General features: G+C 37.4%; 1 long non-coding RNA gene across 1 annotated transcript; it reads left to right on the top strand.

Annotated features, from left to right (window-relative positions):
- The first annotated feature begins 600 nt into the window (after nucleotides 1–600).
- On the top strand, nucleotides 601–6,466 carry LOC131898835 (uncharacterized). Its single transcript, XR_009376033.1, has 3 exons — nucleotides 601–704; nucleotides 1,894–2,063; nucleotides 6,296–6,466. It is a non-coding gene; the product is annotated as an uncharacterized LOC131898835 (long non-coding RNA).
- The last annotated feature ends 12,942 nt before the right edge of the window (nucleotides 6,467–19,408 follow it).

Genomic DNA, 19,408 nt, shown 5'->3' with positions numbered 1-19,408 from the left:
GTAAGCAATATAAATCTCTGTGTGTTTACTTGGTTGGGTCTGAGCAGCTGTGGGACTGGCAGGTGAGAGAGATTTGTCCTGACTGTGAGCCAGGCAGGACCAGAAAAACTCCAGCTACAAGTATATGTTGAATATGAGTTTGTGAAAAGTGTAAATGTTGAATGTAAGTCTAAGTATTTAATGTAAGCTTGCAAAAAGTGTGAATACATGTATTAAATGACCATACTAGTTGTAAAAGTAAAGAAATGTAAATATGTATAGTTATAATAGTTCAATTAAGAGAGTTGTAAATATGTATGATGATGTTTATACCTGAATCATGTTGTCAATGAACCAGAGTTTGCTAAAAAAAAAAAAAAAAAAAAAAAAAAAAAAAAAAAAAAAAAAAAAAAAAAAAAAAGCTAAGGGAATCTTTAAGTTGGATGTAGTTGATTGGATGCAGTTTTCATCAAGAATTTAAGTTGAAAAAGTGCTTAGCACAGCTAAAATTGTTATGGACATTTTAAGACCCATTCAAAAAAGATATGCCATCTCTATCATCCTCTACTCCTGTACTGGGGGGTGTGGTAGCTATGGAGATCATTGTGATGGTTGTAAGCTCAATAGGAACCTGGGTCAGAGCTAAGTTAAACTCAGTACTCCCTCCTACCAGAGGCTGATAGTCAATGACGGGCAATTTTCTCTTGATAGCTTCCAGCCTATGGGTAATGGAAGAAATAGTTGTGGAGAATGACCTAAGATAGACCTCAGCCTATCTGATGGGGCCTGAGACGCTCTTTAAAAAATTAAGAAGAGGGAATTGTTGGGGTCCACAGAGGTTTCCTAGTGAGATCTGAGCTTGCTTTACACAGCAGGCCTGCATTAGGAGATGGCTTGACCATGTGCATAGTTACCAGGTGTCTGGAATGGTCTGCACTTGGCTATGTTAGGGGGAAGTCTTTTCCTCCACCCCTTGGCATTCCTTTAAAAGCCCTTTGGCAGAAACAATCAGGGCCCGATGGATGGATTAGGATCCAGGCCCTCCTGAGGCTATTCTGTGTTTCTCTCTCTCTCCCTCTCCCTCCCCAGCTATCTTTCTATCTAATATTTCATGCTGCTCCTGCTCAAGAGTACCCTTGGAAAATGTGGGGATAGGATGGCTCCCCACATGGAACAAAGAAAATAAACATCAGCAAAAGCCTAAGTTATAGGGCACAATGTGCCTGTTTGGAAGTGATTAAGAACTATCAAAAAAGGAGACAAAGCCTTTTGATTTTGAAGAGTACCATTAATAATGCTTGTTTTCTTTAAACTAGTGTATCATTTTGTGATGATAGTATTTATAGTGTCATAATGATTCAGAATGTCATTCCCATATGCATATTTCTTAAACTAATAACAAAATAGTTTTATGAATATGGATGATTGAAATAGAAAATGGGCAGCTTCGAAATTGACTTTGGGCATTCTAGAACACTGTAAACATTAAAGACTTGTCTCTTTTTAAAAGCTGTCTTGCTTAAACCTATCCTTGAAATACATTTTTATCTTCTCTTTCTTCCATTTCATTTTACTCTCTAGTCATCTGTATATGTCAGAGTTTACACATTTCCCTGAGTCAATCCTGTTTCACTCCCTTTACTTCCTTGCTTTGACGTTTCCTTATTGAAGATACTGGATTCTATTGTGATTAAGGGTTCTGAAGTCATAGGATGGCTAAGATAGATAGGCTTATCAGAGATTACCACTGAAGGCAGCTACACATTCATAGTGGCTCTGAAGTAGAAATAGTCTCATAGTTTGGTAATTCATACTTCTTTTGAAGCAGGAGCAGGTGCCCTTAATTTTTTCTTCAACTAAATGCAGCATGATTTATTGATATGACTTAAAATTTTTAATTCATGCTTCTGACAGGGAAACCCCAGGTATCTGGATTTAAAGGAGAGAATGGGAATTGACTGATAGAAATGATTGAGATGCTTAAGGAAAAACTTGACAGAGACACAGAAGAGAACCTCCTATCAATAACAGTGGATCCCTGAACCAATTGGTAGACAAGAAAATAGAAGTTAGAGAAGATTCAGGTAAGATATCTATCTTTGATTTGTCTAAAGACAAAGAATCTTAATGTCATTGTCAAATAACTTCAGATATATTGGGCTTGTGTATAAAGTCACTCAAATTAAAGATTGATTGACACAATCACTAAGAATAGAAATAGAGGGCTGGGGAGATGGCTCAGAAGGATAGAATACTTGCTGGGAAAACATAAGAACCTGAGATCAGGTCCTTAGCACTCATATAAAAGGAAAAAAGCATAGCATTGTGACATGTAACAGTAACACCAATTCTGACAGTCAGGAAGACAGATAGGAGAATCCTTGAAACTCTGGTGGATGAGTGAGAGACACTGTCTCAAAAATATGGTTAAGAGAAATTGAAGAAGAAACCTGAACTTGACCTCTGACCTCCCTTTGCATACACACACACACACACACACACACACACACACACACACACACACATACACACACACACTCACAGGCAAGTACACAATACAGAGAGAAAAGGGTGGGGGCAGAGGGTGGAGAAGAGGCTATAGGCTTAAATAATTCTTCAGTAGATATTTCATCGGAATCCTCAGTCTCCAGAAAAGATTATGGCAGTTTTTCAACTCACTGATGGAAATAAACAGATAATGGATCTTCTATCTTAAAGAAAAGTTGTATTGCATTAGTTAGATGTCTCAGCTGGTGAGAGAACTTGTGACCAAACCTGACAACCTGATTTTGATCCCTAGGACCCACATGGTAAAGGAGAAAACCAACTCTGGTGAGTTGTCTTCTTACCCACACACACACCTACACATACACACTAAATAACTAAACATAATAAGTTGAAACAAAGGAAGACAGACTTGATTTATCATACCATGAGTCTCAACCATCAACATACAGAGGACACAGAAGCTAAGATGCTCTTGTTCCTTTATGTATAAATGAATTGATTTGCTGTTCATAGACCATGCTTTGTGTATCATTTGCTAAGTAGTTATATTCCTAATCATAGTGTGTTCTTGCTGTGGGATGTTCTGTATGGCAAATGTGTTGCTCTGATTGTTTGGTAAATAAAACACTGATTGGCCAGTAGTCAGGCAGGAGGAAGTATAGGCGGGACAAGGAGGAGAATAAAGCTGGGAAGTGGAAGGCTGAGTCAGAGACACTGCCAGCCGCCACCAGGACAAGCAGCATGTGAAGATGCCAGTAAGCCACGAGCCGTGTGGCAAGGTATAGATTTATGGAAATGGATTAATTTAAGCTATAAGAACAGTTAGCAAGAAGCCTGCCACGGCCATACAGTTTGTAAGCAATATAAGTCTCTGTGTTTACTTGGTTGAGTCTGAGCGGCTGTGGGACTGGCAGGTGAGCAAGATTTGTCCTGACTGTGGGCCAGGCAGGAAAACTCTAGCAACATGTTCTATATAGAACTGACCTATAATAAACACATTTTTAGGAAAATAAAAACTTCCATGATCTATACAAACTTAATTGAAGCTATTTAGACCTCATTTTTTTTTTCAAATTGCCACAAACTGTATACATCAGCTAAGTGCATTGTTACTGAATGAAAATGTAACTCAGAAATGGCATTCACACCCTAAAATTGTCATAATCAATTCTACTCTTTAACTGCTCATGATAGTTTGTAATTTATCTTGCATTTATTACAAAAATGAAACTAAACAAAAAACAAACTTTAGTAAACAAATTACGTGAATGAAATATATCCTTTTAATAAACAACAGATTCCTAGAATGGCTTGTTCCTTCAAACTTCAAAAATGTTTTGTTTATGATAACTTTTTTGTGTCTTCTCTCCTTGACAAAGACATTAAATTCATCATACAGCATTATAAATTTTTGCATGTTTGCCTTTCTAAATGCATTGTGACACCTAGTTTGTTATTATATTCTGTTCCAGTTAGTGATTTGTCCTTAAGAAATAGTCCAGACTGGAATGTAGTACAATGGTTTTAAATTTTGGTAACATAGTCATTACTATTAGCACTAGTGAAGTTCATATTTTATGAATTTGTGGGTAAGAAACTTGGCCAAGAACTTGACTGATGATCCAGTGTAGAACTAGAATGTCTCTCAAAGGGCCCATTTGATAAATGCCTACTCTTTAGGTTCCACTATTGGAGGTATTTGAAAGAGCTTGGGCCTACTGGGTGATAGTAAACTACTGAGGGCTTTCCTACCCTCATGTTAAGGCTTTGGTCTACCGTATGCTGCTCACTGTGATATTCTGTTTAGATACAGGGAACCAAACTGTGAACCCAAATAACTTACAAATTTATTTATCTCAGGTTTTCATTGCAATGATGGAAAACAAAACAGCTCAGCTGGGTAGTTCAGTTCTGGCATTCCTGGCATAAGTATTAGAGGGTCCACCAAGAGTGCAGCTTTTTCATGCAAATGAGTTGAGTCCTGAAACACTTTGCTTCTTTCTCTTCATTTTCCTTTTCTAGATTTTGTTGTTTGTTTGTCTGTTAATGAGGTAAGGTTTCACTATATTGCCCTGATTTGCCTGAAACTTACTTTGTAGATCAGGCTAGACTTGAACTCATAGAGATCTGCCTGCCTCCAAGTGCTGGAATTCAAGGTGTGCCAAAAACATACCTGGTTCCTCTTTTTTTTTTTAAAAGCAGTGTTTTTATTTTCCAGGAATTTTTCCCATGTGTCTTGAGCTTCTTATAGCATGAAAGTAATAAGACTTCTTACGTAACAACTGGAATTCAGGGTAAAGGTAGTCACAGGCCCACATAGGTGAGATTGTAAGACGTGTTTGTTAACAAGCCTTAGAACTCCTAAGCATTCCTTCTCCAAATTGACAGAGCAAGGCATTAGGCTAGCTTTCATTCATCAAAAGGAATGAACAGATTCTATTTTTTAATGAAGGCGTGTGTGTGTGTGTGTGTGTGTGTGTGTGTGTGTGTGTGTGTGTGTGTGTATACAGAGGAGGAGGGAATTCATGATGACCATATTACAGGTAATATTTCTAAGTTTCTAAGGGCAATGATTTGCACAGGGTTTGGCATGTAAATAGATGCAGATATTAAATATGTAACCATAGTTCTCACTTTTAAACAGAGGACACATTAGTTACTGCACTTACCACTGCCTGGTAAGCACCTCTACTGGCATATTTTGCTAGTAATATAAATTCTTCATGTCTCAGGTAAAGCTCATAAAAAGTGATACTCATTTAGATTTCCTTAATCTCACCTTTTTATCCAGGCTTGAAGGACCAACCACAATAAATCTTTGGTTTCATCATCTGTATGACTTTCTGTTTTCATCAGTCTCTGCTGATTTTTACTCTTCATTCACTGGTATCTTACTTTGTGTTTCTCTAGCTGTCTTCCTGTTTCTCTTCTCTATGGTTACCACAACCTACTAACTTTCTATTTGCAGCCCCTGACTTATCTAATTCAATAATCATTAAATTTAGTTCTAATTTACTAGTGTGATCATCTCACTCATTGATTTCTTACTATTATAGGTAAAATGATATTTTGAGGTGGTCACTAGGCTCTACTTATGGTGAAAAATAGTCTTCATTTTTACAATAAGTGATTCTTTTGTATCCCCTTCCCATATAACAAACATGCTCACCATGACAGTTAATGCCAATTAACATACTTCTGTACTCTGTCAACTTCTATTCTATTCTACTCTAGTCTATTCTTTCTTTCCTGTATATTCATCTATCTATCTATCTATCTATCTATCTATCTATCTATCTATCTATCTATCTACTCATGATCTACCTATTCATCATTTATCTGCTTGGTTTATAATTTTCTCACTGTACCTTAAAGGAGAAAGTGTATAGTGTATTTTTATATCCACAGAGCCCTCAAACAATATCTCACACCTAATAGGTGTTTAAAATATATACTAGATTGATGAGTGCATAGGTGACCTCTCACTACTTCTACCCAGATAAATCATTTATAAAGAATAGATATTATAGAAACTGAACTGTGAGGTAAGCTTTTGTGAACTACCATTCTCATCTTTCAGTGTCAGACCTTTATGAATCATCAGCCTCATCTTCTCCAGTTCATTAGTATGTAACAGCCATAAGCTACTTTAAAATATTCTTTTAAATAGTCATAAGCTACTCTTAAATATTCTTTTAAGCAGTGTGTGTTTGTATGTGTGTGTGTGCATGCATGTATGCATGTGTGTATGTGTGTACATGCGTGTGTAAGGATTCTGTCCTTACACCCCTTCATTGGTGCCATTCAGACTCGGGGAGATCACTGAGGACCTGCCTAACTGCCACTGCCACTGCCTCCGCTGTCACCTCCTCCCCCCTCCAGCAAGACCAGGAGATCGAGAGCATGCTCATGTCCCTTGCCTCTGCTGGACCTCCACACTGCTACCGCTGCCGACATGTTTGCCGCCATGTTTCTTCACTACACAGTGAGTGCTCTGCTGTTCTCATGGCTATAGTCTGACCTCTGTTCTTTGAGACGGACACTCCAGGGGTTGTCCTCGGGCTGTGCTGACTAGGGCACATTTTCACTCCTGACAAGGGAGTCAATGCTGCCTTGGTCTACCAGGTGGACCACCTGCAGTGCACGCCTCAGCCCTTAGCCTCCCTTGGTGAAGCGGAAGGCTAACCTGAGCTGATTCATAGATCTTTCTTTTCTCCTTGGGGACACCTGAGATTGGAGTCTGATCCCTGTGGGGGTTTTTTGTTTGTTTGTTTGTTTGTTTGTTTGTTTTTTAATTTTTCTGCTGGCTACAGCCATAGGCCAAAGGGGCGGATACATTTACCACTTACATTGGCGGACACCAGTAAATCTGGCTGCATAACAGCTTTGCGGGAACTTCTGCCAGTGAACAGGCAAATAAGAGTTACTTTATCCCCAAGCTTTCTGCTAAAGCTCTGAACCCTTCTCCCTCCCCATTCTGATCTTTTCTTTTCCTCTGCCATGTGCAACCTTTTCTGTCTGACTTCCACTGGCAGTGGGCAGGCTCAAATGGGCAGGCTTGGGTGGCTTCTACTGACTCTCACCCTAACTCACTTTAACTCAACCCACTCATTCTCAAACTGCCTTGAGAGGCACAGATGGGTCTAGAAGCAGCTAAGATCCATACAAATAAGTTTATAGTAGTCAGGATGGCTCTTAAGCCAAAAATCAGCTTATAGCCTCAGGCAAGTCTTCCAAAAGGATCAGTTTATAGTCTGCCTCCTGGCAGATCTTCCAAAAGCTGTCCTTAAGCCAGCAACCATCAGGAAAAAAATTCAGGACATGGAGTAAAATCCATCTCTTGTTCCCCAGACCTCCCAGACTAAAACTTAAACATCTAGAGAGCAAGGCTTCTGACCCCACAGGCAAAAGAGTCATCTGTGGCATTTAAGGTGTGCCAGGGAAGAGATAAAAGCCCGAAAACAAAATTGCCAAGTGCAGGTGCTCGATGACTCCCAAAAGCTGTTGGGTCCCTGTTTTAAGTGAGAAAAAAGGCCATGGGCTAGCGAGTGCCCTGCCAGGCTATCAACAGCCTTGTTGAAAGTGCCACCTAGAAAGACAACCAGTCAGCTGACTGCCCCCAGGCACCAAGACACATGGGTACATCAAGCTAAGACCTCCAGCAAACCTAGGCTTGGCTACAGACATGGCAGGAAACCCAGAACGCAGCAGGAAAGTGATCATTTCTTTCCTTCTGGACACCAAAACCACTGACTCAGTCCTGGAAGTTTTGGGATGTCACCTCTCTTCATTTCCCTATTGTCAGGGTACAAAAGACAGCCTTACCCACCACACCAGATTTAATTGCCCTTTCAGAGTTACTTAATGGAAAGATTTCCAGCTAAGATAGGAGCTTTCATTTCATTGCCTCACTCCAGATCTACTCACCTATGTTTCTCACGTGCACACAGACAGGGCCCTGATCTTTGCCTTGTCACTAATTCCAAAAAATAAAAAAAAAAAAAAGTTCTCATGTACCACAAGCCTTTATCTTCCCAGTTCCCTGTTCTAACTCACTGTTCAGCTAATGACACAGGACCACCACAGAACCAGAGTCCAGAGATCATCAAGTAAGAAACTATAACAGCTAAAGGGTATGTACACCCCCAGACCCAAAAGCATCTTTGCATTACTTTAATGTAAACATCTACTACTGTAAAAAGCTTTTAACAATTGATCACCTGTCTCCTGGATGCCAAATTAGTAAAGGAAACAGGTGCCTTAAAATAGTCTGTCTCTGATAAAGCTTAACATGTTCCAATTTCTCTGTCTCTCCCATTAACACTAACCAATATAAGCAGAGTACGAAATACCACATATAGTCACTAATCTTCTCATGGCTGCTTCTTAACATGTTTCAAAACTTTTCCCAATCTCCAGAAACAGCCTTAAAAACATCTGGACAGGCCGGATCTACCTCAGATAAGTGCCAACTGCCCTGGTCTAGGAACACTCCAAAAAATAATAATAATGATAATGATACTTTTCTCTTTAAGCTTTTTTCTGTGTCACCAGCATCTTGTCAGACAAAATGTTCCCAGCCACAGCCAAAAGGGATGCATGTCTCCAGAGCAACGGATGACAGTATCCCACAATGCCTGTCTACCTCGAAAGACTCCCCCTTCCCCATTCCCCCAAGAGCCAACCAATGTCCAACAGTCTGCTGGAAGAAGCTTTTGAGAGAAATGATGCCCCTATTTCCATCTACCTGCTTTTTTAATAATAAGCAAAAGCCTGGGATGTAAGGATTCTGTCCTTATTATGTCATCAGCCTGCAACTGTGTCCCAGCCTGAAAAGAGGACGTGCGCTCCTACAGGCTCTCTCCCACATACTCTCTCTGTACTTTTCCTCTGCATGGTCTCTCTGTCTCTCTGTTTCTCTGCCTCTCTGTCTCCCTGTCTCTGTCTCTCTGTCTCTCTCTGTCTCTGTCTGTCTCTGTCTGTCACTGTCTGTCTCTGTCTCTGTCTCTGTCTCTGTCTCTCTTCTCCTAATAAAGCTCTAAAAAGGTAACCATGGCTCATGATTCTTCCACCACCACGGGCCGCCGCCAATGCTGCTGTATACCTGCAGTATTCAGCACCGACCAAACCTTGGTTGCTGCCATAGCTGCAGCCAGCCACAAGTGCTGCTGCTCCACCCCTTCAATGTGTGTATGTGTGTTTGTGTGAAATCATAGCCAAAATATGTGAAACACTCTGCTCTGAATTGTTTCCTCTTTTAATAGATTATCCTTAGCTGTGTGTTGTTGTGTGCTTGATTCGTGAGGTCACTAGTTTGCTTATCTTTGACAACTAATGTATATCATTGCATTAGTTTATCACTCATGCTATATTGAAGGACAATGTAAAATGTACATATTTGTATAGGTGATCATTTTTATTGGCTAGCATCATGTAGTATATAAGAAAATTGGATTTTATATCTAGTTATCACTTTTAATCCCTGAATATTGATTACCTCAACTTAAAAATGGAGACAACTACACAGAGAAACCCTGTCTCGAAAAACAAAAACAAACAAACAAAAAAAAACAAAAAAAAATGGAGACAATAATGCAGATCTTAATTTTTTTTAAGCAGGGATAAATAAGATAATGCAGCTAAACTGCTTACTTGAACTACCAAATAAGCACATAACTATTAAATATTAGTTCTCAGAATGCTTGGATTGATACCTGGGGCCTGCTCCTCCAGTTACTTGCTGTGCCCTTAGGAGAGTTACATGATTGATCTGTGCCTCCATTCTTCATATGTAAAACATGAAGAAAATAAGGAACTAGATGTAATGAACATAGAACAGAGCCTTACATCTAGTAAACAAATAGTACTTATTGATATCAATGTTATATAAATTTGATCTTTGCTTGCTTGCTTTGCTTGTATTCTATATTACATATGAATTCTTTGTAATTCATGGCACATAATTATATCAGTGCTTTACAAAGATTTCATTACAGTGACAAATGACTCTGATTATGAAAACTGATAAGTCTTTAAGCATATATTTTATCTTTTGTCATAAACAACAAATATAGTGTTTCCTTTGTCTTTTTCTTAATACTTAAATCTGAAATTTTTAAACTCTTGTTTAATGTAGATTTCTATTGACTCTTGTCTTTGGGGGAACAGACAGCAAAGAAAGAATGGTAGAAATTAATAGAAGAGGAAAGGCGGGGAAGATTCAGAATTTTCCTGCCTTGCCATATTTCTAGGAGTGTTCTTTGAAATTATAAGTTCCTTAGTGTTTCTACTAAAATTGGCTGCTTTTCTTTGCTAAGTGCTTTGCTGGATCCTAGCCAGGTGTTTACATTCATCTGTTTTGTTTGGAGGTTTCCATGATGGTAGGAATGTTTCCATTGTGGTAGCTGTGGCTGTCTTTATTATCTATTTCCACTCCTCTGAATGATTCACTGAACAATGCGAACTGGGGCAAACAAATATATACCTCCCATTGACATGGCATAAGGAGCTCTATTTCCATGGCAATGACACTCAAATCCTCTCTCTTATTTCTTTTGAAATGATAAAATGAGTTGTATTTGAATTACTCATGAAAATATCAAAGTAGCATTTCCTTTTTCAAAAGTAATCCCAACTCCCTATTTCTTTATGAGTCATCCTCTTTCCTGACAAAGTCCTGTATGCCTGGCCTATGATACACTCTTCACACATCCCTATTGCTTTTGGAACCTCTCTGAGTGACATTGGATTTATAAACATTGACACACTTTGTTTCTATTCAGCTCAATCCCTGTTCTCTACTAATATTTAAGTTGTCAGTCCATTAATTAAATGCACAGCAACAGGAAATAAGAGGGCATTTGATACTAAAAAACAAACAAAAGACTACAAAAGACACACATGTTCTTTCAGCTTGACTATGAAGCACTTGGCTACCTATGGAAATTCCCTTCTAGTCTAAGTTAGTAGGCAGAAAGCAACAAACTAGTGGGGCTGGAAAGATACCTGAGCAGTTAAGAACACCTGATTTTTAAGCTTCAGAATATGATTTTAAATTGCTAGAATTTATTTAAAAGGCTTAGCATGGTTGTTTACATCTGGAACCCACTTCTGCAGTGTGGTGTTGGTGGTGGGGATGGGATGATTGTTAGTGCTTGTTAGTAATCAGCCTACCTTTAGGTTCAATGAGAGACTCTGCCTCAAGGGTAGAAGATAAAAGAATGTTCTCCCTCAGGCACAAGCATGTATATACACATATGCCCATATACCACACATGTACAAACATACTATTACACAAACACACATGAAAAAACTTTACAAAGTGATAGTTGGGTATATGAAATAGAAATACAGATTTTGGAGACATCTCAGTTTAGCTATAGATCCTGTACTTGCTGTGTGACTTGATATCCCTAAACCTTAGTTTCCCACTCTGTTTTTCTTTATTACATGGGTGTGTTAATACTAACCTTGCCTAGTCTTTGTGAAAAGTATGAGATTATATGAAAAACTGAAGAGCGTGGTACTTTATATAATAGTTTGTAGTTCTTATTACAAATGAGGAAACTGAAAGGAAAGGGGACAAAAAAGGTCAGTTCTTAAACAAAAGTAAAAGACCACAGAAAAAAGTGCATTTTGTTAGGAGCAGTGGTGGTTTGAGGAGATGATTAAACACTTATTGAAGTGGGGAAATGATTAAGCCCTAACAGTACCCTATGATTTAGTAGGCTTGTAAAAACTGGTGTCACAGGATGACTTGTTTGCCCTCCTAGGTTTGTATGTTGAAGCCTTAAGGGACTTCAGAATATGTCTGAGTAGGACTGTACTTAGAAATAGAGTATTAAAAAAGGTAATTGTGTTAAAATGAGGTCGTGGAGGTAAACCAGAATCCAATCTTGAGTGGTGTCATAATACAAAAAGCCAAATGGGAAACAAGAACTTTAGAGAGGAGACCCTCTGATGACACAGTGGAAATGTGGTTATTTGCAGGCCTCAGAATGAAACCAATCCCTGATTTTTGAACTTCTGGTTTTGAGATTTGCAAGAAAATCTATTTCTCTTTAAGCCACCTTGAGTGCAGTATTTATTGTGATATTCCCTGAAAACAAATCCAACCAAAAGATTTTTGAAATGAATCCCTGAGAGATGATGTAATAGAACTTAGTTCATAAGACATGCTCCCAACATACAGATTGAAAGTGTTGACAAACAGTTCTAAGTAAAAGCTTGCTAGTTTGGTCACCAGGAGAGGTACTTTATTTCCTGTTTGTGGTGCTAATTAGCTTTCAGATTTTCATTTCTCTTGGCCACATAACTTGTACCTGTAAAAAGGAATTTTAAATAAATGAATTTTACTTTTCTGAAGACTTGAGGGATCTTTCTTGTTGGAAAAATCCAGTGGCCTGCAGATAATAGCAACAGAGATGGAAGTTGGTTTCTGGTCTTCAGATTTCCAGAGCACTGTGCTACTTTTTTACATTAGCTTTTGTGTATCAGGAAAAGTGTTTTGAAAAGAGTCAGCGCTGGGCTTGTGTTTTAATTTTGTTTTGTATTAAATATGTCCAATAACAGAAATTTGCCACTGTTCTTGCCATAGAATGCCTTTGATTTCATTAAAAGTAGTGTTTAAGTATTTGTTGGCTGTGCTGCATTAAAAACTGCCTTAAAGAGTGCTAATTTGAATGAAATCAACATGCAGAAGAACAAGCCACATGCAAGCTTGCGTTCTGATTAAGAAATTTATCTTCTGTAATTGCATAGTAGAAAAGAAAGAAATCAAAGGAAGAGCCACTGCTCTGGCTTATTTCTGGTTTGGTAAGAGGCAGAATTTATATTTTGAATTGGTGTTTTCTTAGACCTCAAGGTTCAACCAATGTGCTGCTGTAAGGTAAATTGGTGATCATGTGCATTTGTCCAAGGTAAGGTAATATTTAGTTCAATTCTTCAATTTCATCATGTGAAATAGTTTAGGGCTATATAGTAATGGCAAATATTTTACTAAATACAACTTAGACTGGAATATTTTTAACCTGCTTTTAAAGAAAAAGGTAAACGCTACCCATATAACACTGCAATTTACTGACCTGTTTCTCATCTGGAAATAGGTGATAATCTTATGTGTTTTTCACTTTTACTCTGCTTTATATGGGCTCCATTCAGTCTGAACTGCAATTGTCCAGTGGCACACATCACTGGACATCTTTTTCTCTTTGAGGACCTCAGAATTACAGTAATTGATGGCATTAAAAAAAAGTCATTGAAACTCAGTCTAAATACTTTACCTGAGTAAGTCATTAACTCGTCACAACTCATTTGATTCTCAATAGAACTTTATGACAGGAAAGCCATCATCATTCCTATCTTGCTGATGAGAATACTGAAGCACATACAGGTATGTGCCTTGCTTCAAGGCAAAAAGATTACTAGTGTCAGAGTTGAGATTAAAAGGGTCTGTGTATCAAATTCCTTAGTGAATTGACTCTTCCAAAGGCAAGACTCCTAAATTTCTAACATCCTGCATTCAGCACCTATGACTTTGATTTAATTTTGTTCAGAACTATTAATTTTTAGACAAGAAATACACTCAAATTTATCTTTAGAAAGTAAGGTAGGATACAAGAAAGAAAGCTTGTTACTAATAACATGAGAATATTCCTTCAAAGCTGATATGTGGACAGGCAAACATGAATTGCCAGGACTTCCCATCAACCTGCAGTAATGTGCAAATTAGGATCTGTGCCCAGATTCATGTGAGAGAAAGCAGGAGATTTTAGATGATGCCAATTTCATCTGCCATACGGGATGTATCTGATGAACAGAGTACAGTTATCTTACTACTGCCGCTTTCCCCATTAGAAATAAACTTAACACATAACTTTGAAAAATTGAAGGTAAGAAAATCACATGGAAAGATGTGTAGATTATTCATTTCATTAGAAAAAAAGTCCTTTTCTGTATCATTTCCAAGTTTATTGTTTCAATTTCTCATTCTCAAAAAGACGCCTGTCAGCAGAATATTATGAGAACTAGCTTTAAATATTTTATGAAGCATATGCTTGTTTTTATTAATTTTATTATGTACTTGTCATTATTTTCTTGCTTCAAAACATGTTCCAAAATGGAAAAGCACAATGAATCTTTGAAGTATCAGCATATTTCATAAAAGCTTAATTTAAAACTCTTAATCCTAGCACACAAGAAATTGAGCTAAGTAGATTCCCTTGAGTTTGAGGCCAGTCTGGTTTACCTAGCAATTTCCAGGCCAATTTGAAGTATACCAGCTTCTAATATGTTCAGAGTTCAAGCATGTTATAGCTACTATCCTAATTTCATTACTCTCTCCCACTTTTTTTTAGGATTGTTTTCTGTTTTGAGACACAGAATCTACCTGTGTACAGTACAGGCTGGCCTAGAACTTGTCATGTAGAGAAGTCTGGTCTCAAACTCACAATAATCCACACACATCAGCCCCTTTAGTGCTGGGTTTACATGCATAGGCCAACACATCTGGTTTCATTTCTTATAAGACAGAACAATATTTCCTTATATGCTTAAGAATAATATTCCAGCCAAGTGTGATGGCTCACCTCTATAATCCTAGTTCTTAGGGTACAGAAATAGGAAGATCACAACAAGTTTGAGGATAGCTTGATATACATGGAGAGTTCCTTGTCGTCTGGGTTTATAGAGAGAGACTGAGAAATGCCAAAGCTAAACTAAAAATAAACAAATAAATAAATAAAATTCCATTAAATGATTATGTCACATTCTGTTTTTCCAATTTTTGACAAGGGACATTTGGGTTATTTTCACCTTTTAAATATTGTGAACCAAAGTGTACAAATATCTTTCAGTAATGATGTGGTGATACATTGTGTCCCTCAATATAATGTGCATTCTAATAAACTTATCTGGGCTCAGAGGACAGAACAGCCACTAGACATAGAGGCCAGAAATTGGTGGCACACACACCTTTAACCCTAGAATTCTGGAGGCAGAGATCCATCTGGATCTCTGTGATTTCAAAGCCGCACTGGAAACAGCCAGGCATTGGGACACATGCCTTTAATCCCAGGAAGTGATGCCAGGAAGCAGAAAGGTATATAAGGTATAAAGACCAGGAACTAGAGCCTGTTTAAGCTTTTAGGCTTTCAGCAGCAGTTCAGATGAGATCCATTTGGACGAGGACTCAGAGGGTTTCAGTCTGAGGAAACAAGACCAGCTGAGGAATTGGCAAGGTGAGGTTGGCTATGGCTGGTTCTGTTGCTCTGACCTTTCAGCATTCACCCCAATACCTGGCTCCGGGTTTGTTTTTATTAATAAGACCTTTTAAGATTCATGTTACATAATGATATGAAATAACAAGCAAAGCATGAGTTGATTAAAACAAATTCAACCCATACCTTGTTTATACCTGTCTTGCCCTGTGGCCTTTACTGTGAGATGATACAGCAAGGATTTTAGACTTTCTAGCCTTTAGAACTTTGACCCGAATAATTCCTACTTGTTGTGTGTGTACATTATTCCTAATATTCTGTTATAGGAGAACAAAGTGGACTAAAATATTGCAGCTTACATTTATAAGAAAAAGAGACCAGACCGAATGTGGAGAAGGGCTTGAGGCTATTGACAATGCCATATTTCTTGACTAATTTGTGAAAAGAGTTCAATGTGTACAGATTTTTTTTCACATTTCTGTAGGTATATTTTATTTTTGTAAATGAACAATTTAAGTCAAATTAAAATGACCTAGTAAGTTTGACCTCAAGCTCTTGCTACCTCTATTACTATGCAAATTTCTTAGCTCCTTTTAAAACCACAGTATCCTTGCATTTAGACTGACATGGGGATGGTAAAGACAATGCTAATATGATTTAAAAAAAAGAAAAGATACTTTACATGATACTTATTTTGTACAATATTTCCACTAAGACTTTATTAAATAGATAATAGGCAATATAATTATTTTCAGGTAGCAGATGAAAAAAGCTAGGCACAGAAATATGGAATGGTCATTCAGATAAAAAATTTGCACCTAGGTACTGTTTTTCTTAAGCTAATTGTCTTACCAACTTTGTCCCTTTGTAAATATTATATGAAAAGAATTCAGAAACCTATAAACCAGTAGGCATGTATTTTAGATGTTCAGTAAATGATTAAAGAAATCAAATGAGGAATTTTTTTAATCCTGAATAATTATAGTTCTTGTAAATTCACTTCTTTGTCTAAATACCTTTTGTAATACTATTTTGTAATACTACTAAAGCCTTCCTCCCCTGTTGTCATCTTTAGAAGACAATGAAACAAATTCTTTGGAATGGGGAGTGGTTTTTTTTTTGTTGTTGTTTTGTTTTGTTTTGTTTAAGCTCTGCCACTCAGTTTTGGTTTCTCTTCAGATCATACATATCTTTCTCCTCTTAGCAAATTATACTGCTCTAATACCAGCTTACTTGACCTTTAAACATTGTACCAGCTTAGATAGTCACCAAAACTTTTCAGTTCAGTTTATTAGACTATCTCTTTCTGGGGACTCATCTCAAATTTTATTATGGAAACATACAGAAAATTAAGATTTGTTTTACATAAATTAGTTTTACAGTCACATTTTTGAAACACATCTGTTCTGTATAGAAGAAAAAGTATTGCTTATGATGATAGCTTGCTCTGTGCAATGTGAATGACATTGCTTCTCCTATACTTAATGGACTTTCTTCTTATCTGCTTGCCAATTGGAAGTAGACATCAGCGATTTAGAATCATGGCAACAAATCTAGTCTCATTCCTACACTGTGATATCCTTGGCTGCATCATACCACAGTGCAATCCATTCCACTCCTTGCCAGCTAGTATAACCACCGAACCATTCCAATCTTTGCTATTGCTAAATTTTCTTTGTGCAAGTTTAGGAAAGCTGGCTGAGAGCCACCTGTGGTGTATGTTTCTGGCTAACATGAAGTTTTCCATCAGCCAGCATTTTAACACTACTCATCTATGAAATCATAACCTAAATAGCTAGTACCAAGTCCATGACTATTTATTGGGCAAAAATGATTAGAGTGTCCATATTTTAATTAAATCAAAAAATAAAATAAATGGAAGAAATAAAAGAATCATACAATATGCAAGTGAGTAAAATTGAGGTTTAAAAGAAATGTTTGCCTGCCTCACCTGAGATGTAACATTACTTCAGCAGAAACTTGAAATGTGAAAGAACGTACATTTTTTTTTCCTGGCCTTGGAATGCAGCCACTTGACAAATTAGATTGATGGCATGGTAAATGCATCCTAACTACCCACCACAAATTAACACATGGATGCTCAATGTTTGTGCACAAGCACACATGATATTTTTGTCTTTTTCTATAGCACTGTAGTCCTTTTTGAAAAAAATAAAAGAAATCATGGAAGTTATTACTTGGTAGAAGTGACAGCTATTGTTTTTAGAAACAATAGTCATTATGATCTAGGGTAGTTCTTTTCTCTGTCTCTGTCTCTGTCTCTGTGTCTCTGTCTCTGTCTCTCTCTCTCTCTCTGTGTCTCTCTCTTTCTCTCTCTCTCTCTCTCTTCATTTCTTCCTTAGTGTTATTGTTTTTTTTTTTTTTTTTTTCAGGACAGGGTCTCACTATGTAGTTCTGACTCTCCTGGAACTCATTATGTAGAAAAGGCTGGTCTTGAACTCACAGAGAGCCACCTGTTTCAGCTTCCCAAGGGCTGTGATTAAAGGTATGCACCACTTTGCCTGACTAGAGAGCAGTCCTTTAAACCTATGAGTTGACAGCTACTAGTGGACTCTAAAGTCAGTTTAGTAGATCATGGGTAACAAATATAAAAAGTAGCTAATTTTTACAGTTTAAAAATTATAGTAGAGATGGGTGGTAGTGGTGCACACTTTAATCCCACACTTGGGAGGCAGATGCAGTCAGATCTTTTAGTTCTGAGTTTGAGGCCAGCCTGGTCTGCAGAGCGAGCTCCAGGACAGCCAGGGCTACACAGAGAAACCCTGTCTTGAAAAAATAGAAAAGTTTAGCATATGTCACATGTGTCAATTTGTAAAACATGGTTTCATGTTTATGTATGTATGATTTCTAGGTCAAAATGCAAAAACATTTTTTTTTTTGTTTAGAGATAGATTAAAAGACATCATCCATCTTTTAGGACCTTATCAGAACAAATATGCCACTTCTCTTGATTTCAGAAAGCTTCACACTCCAGTGTTAAAATGCTAAGCTGAGCTTTCCATTTTCTTTTGGGGACCCTGAAGGTTGCTTTCAATCCATTACTTCTATGTGAATTAATACATTAGAGTTATTTGTCTACATAAATAAGTAGACAAATTCAAACCTTCTTTCTAGGAAAACTCTTCTTTTGGAAACAAATAATAATGAGGATATAGAAGAATTTGGTTCTGGTAGTACTTTAGAAAACATGAAGTTTTCCAAGTGTATAAACCTACCTAAAGGAGAAATAGAGTCTTTTCCCTCTTCACACACACACACACACACATACACACACACACACACACACACACACACACACACACACACACACACACACACACACACCTTCACTCCTTGAATGGTCATAGTAAACTTGATGGTCCCATTCCAAATTCCCAGTTCTATCAGGTTTTAAAGCTGTCTTTAGCATCCTACATTATTCCTTTGTGGCCTCTTTAACATGATGCTGGGGCTGTTACTCATAGCATACTTCAATCTATTTTTGGTCATCATTTTTTTTTTCATTTCAATGAGAAAATTGAGTAGTCTATTTGATGATTCATTTGCAACACCCATGGTCTGAAACCAATCAGGTTTGCTTCATCTACAGACCCTACGCTCATGTCCATCTATCTATGAGCTGTCTTTTCTCACTCCCATTTGAGTATATATACATATTCCCTGGCTTCCAGAGACAGAGAACTTTTAAAATAACTACTGATTTTTACTGAATTTTAAAATGCTTTGATTTGGTCTGGATGATGTCAAAATAAAACGTGAGTAAAATTTTCTTTTCTTTTCAGCTAGATATGCTATTTGATAGTAGGTGTTTGAGGTATTTGATTATGGTTATACTTATATGGCAGCCAGTCTGTCTTTGACAAAATAAAGTGGCAATTTGAATGGCAAAGCCATTTGTTTCCTAGCCTTGCTTATCCAGAGGATCAGCAGGAGTATTGTTCTGTCAATACGCACAAAATAAATGGTCTATGGAAATAATTCATTTTCTATGGCTTTAGTGATCAATGATGATCACCACTTGAAGATCAAGCTGGGGTGATCAGAATTAATCAGAAAACTGTCTGAAATTAATGCCCTGATGATGCCATGATTTGAGTTTATCACTACCTGAAGCTTGTTATAACCATTTAAATATTTTTTCCATTTATTGTTGTTTTACTTTATTGTGGTATTGGAGCAATTTT

This window comes from Peromyscus eremicus, chromosome X (genome assembly GCF_949786415.1).
Source record: "Peromyscus eremicus chromosome X, PerEre_H2_v1, whole genome shotgun sequence".
Lineage (NCBI taxonomy): Eukaryota > Metazoa > Chordata > Mammalia > Rodentia > Cricetidae > Peromyscus > Peromyscus eremicus.
Note: the sequence above shows the minus strand (reverse complement) of the source record. Positions and strands in the feature narration are given on the sequence as shown.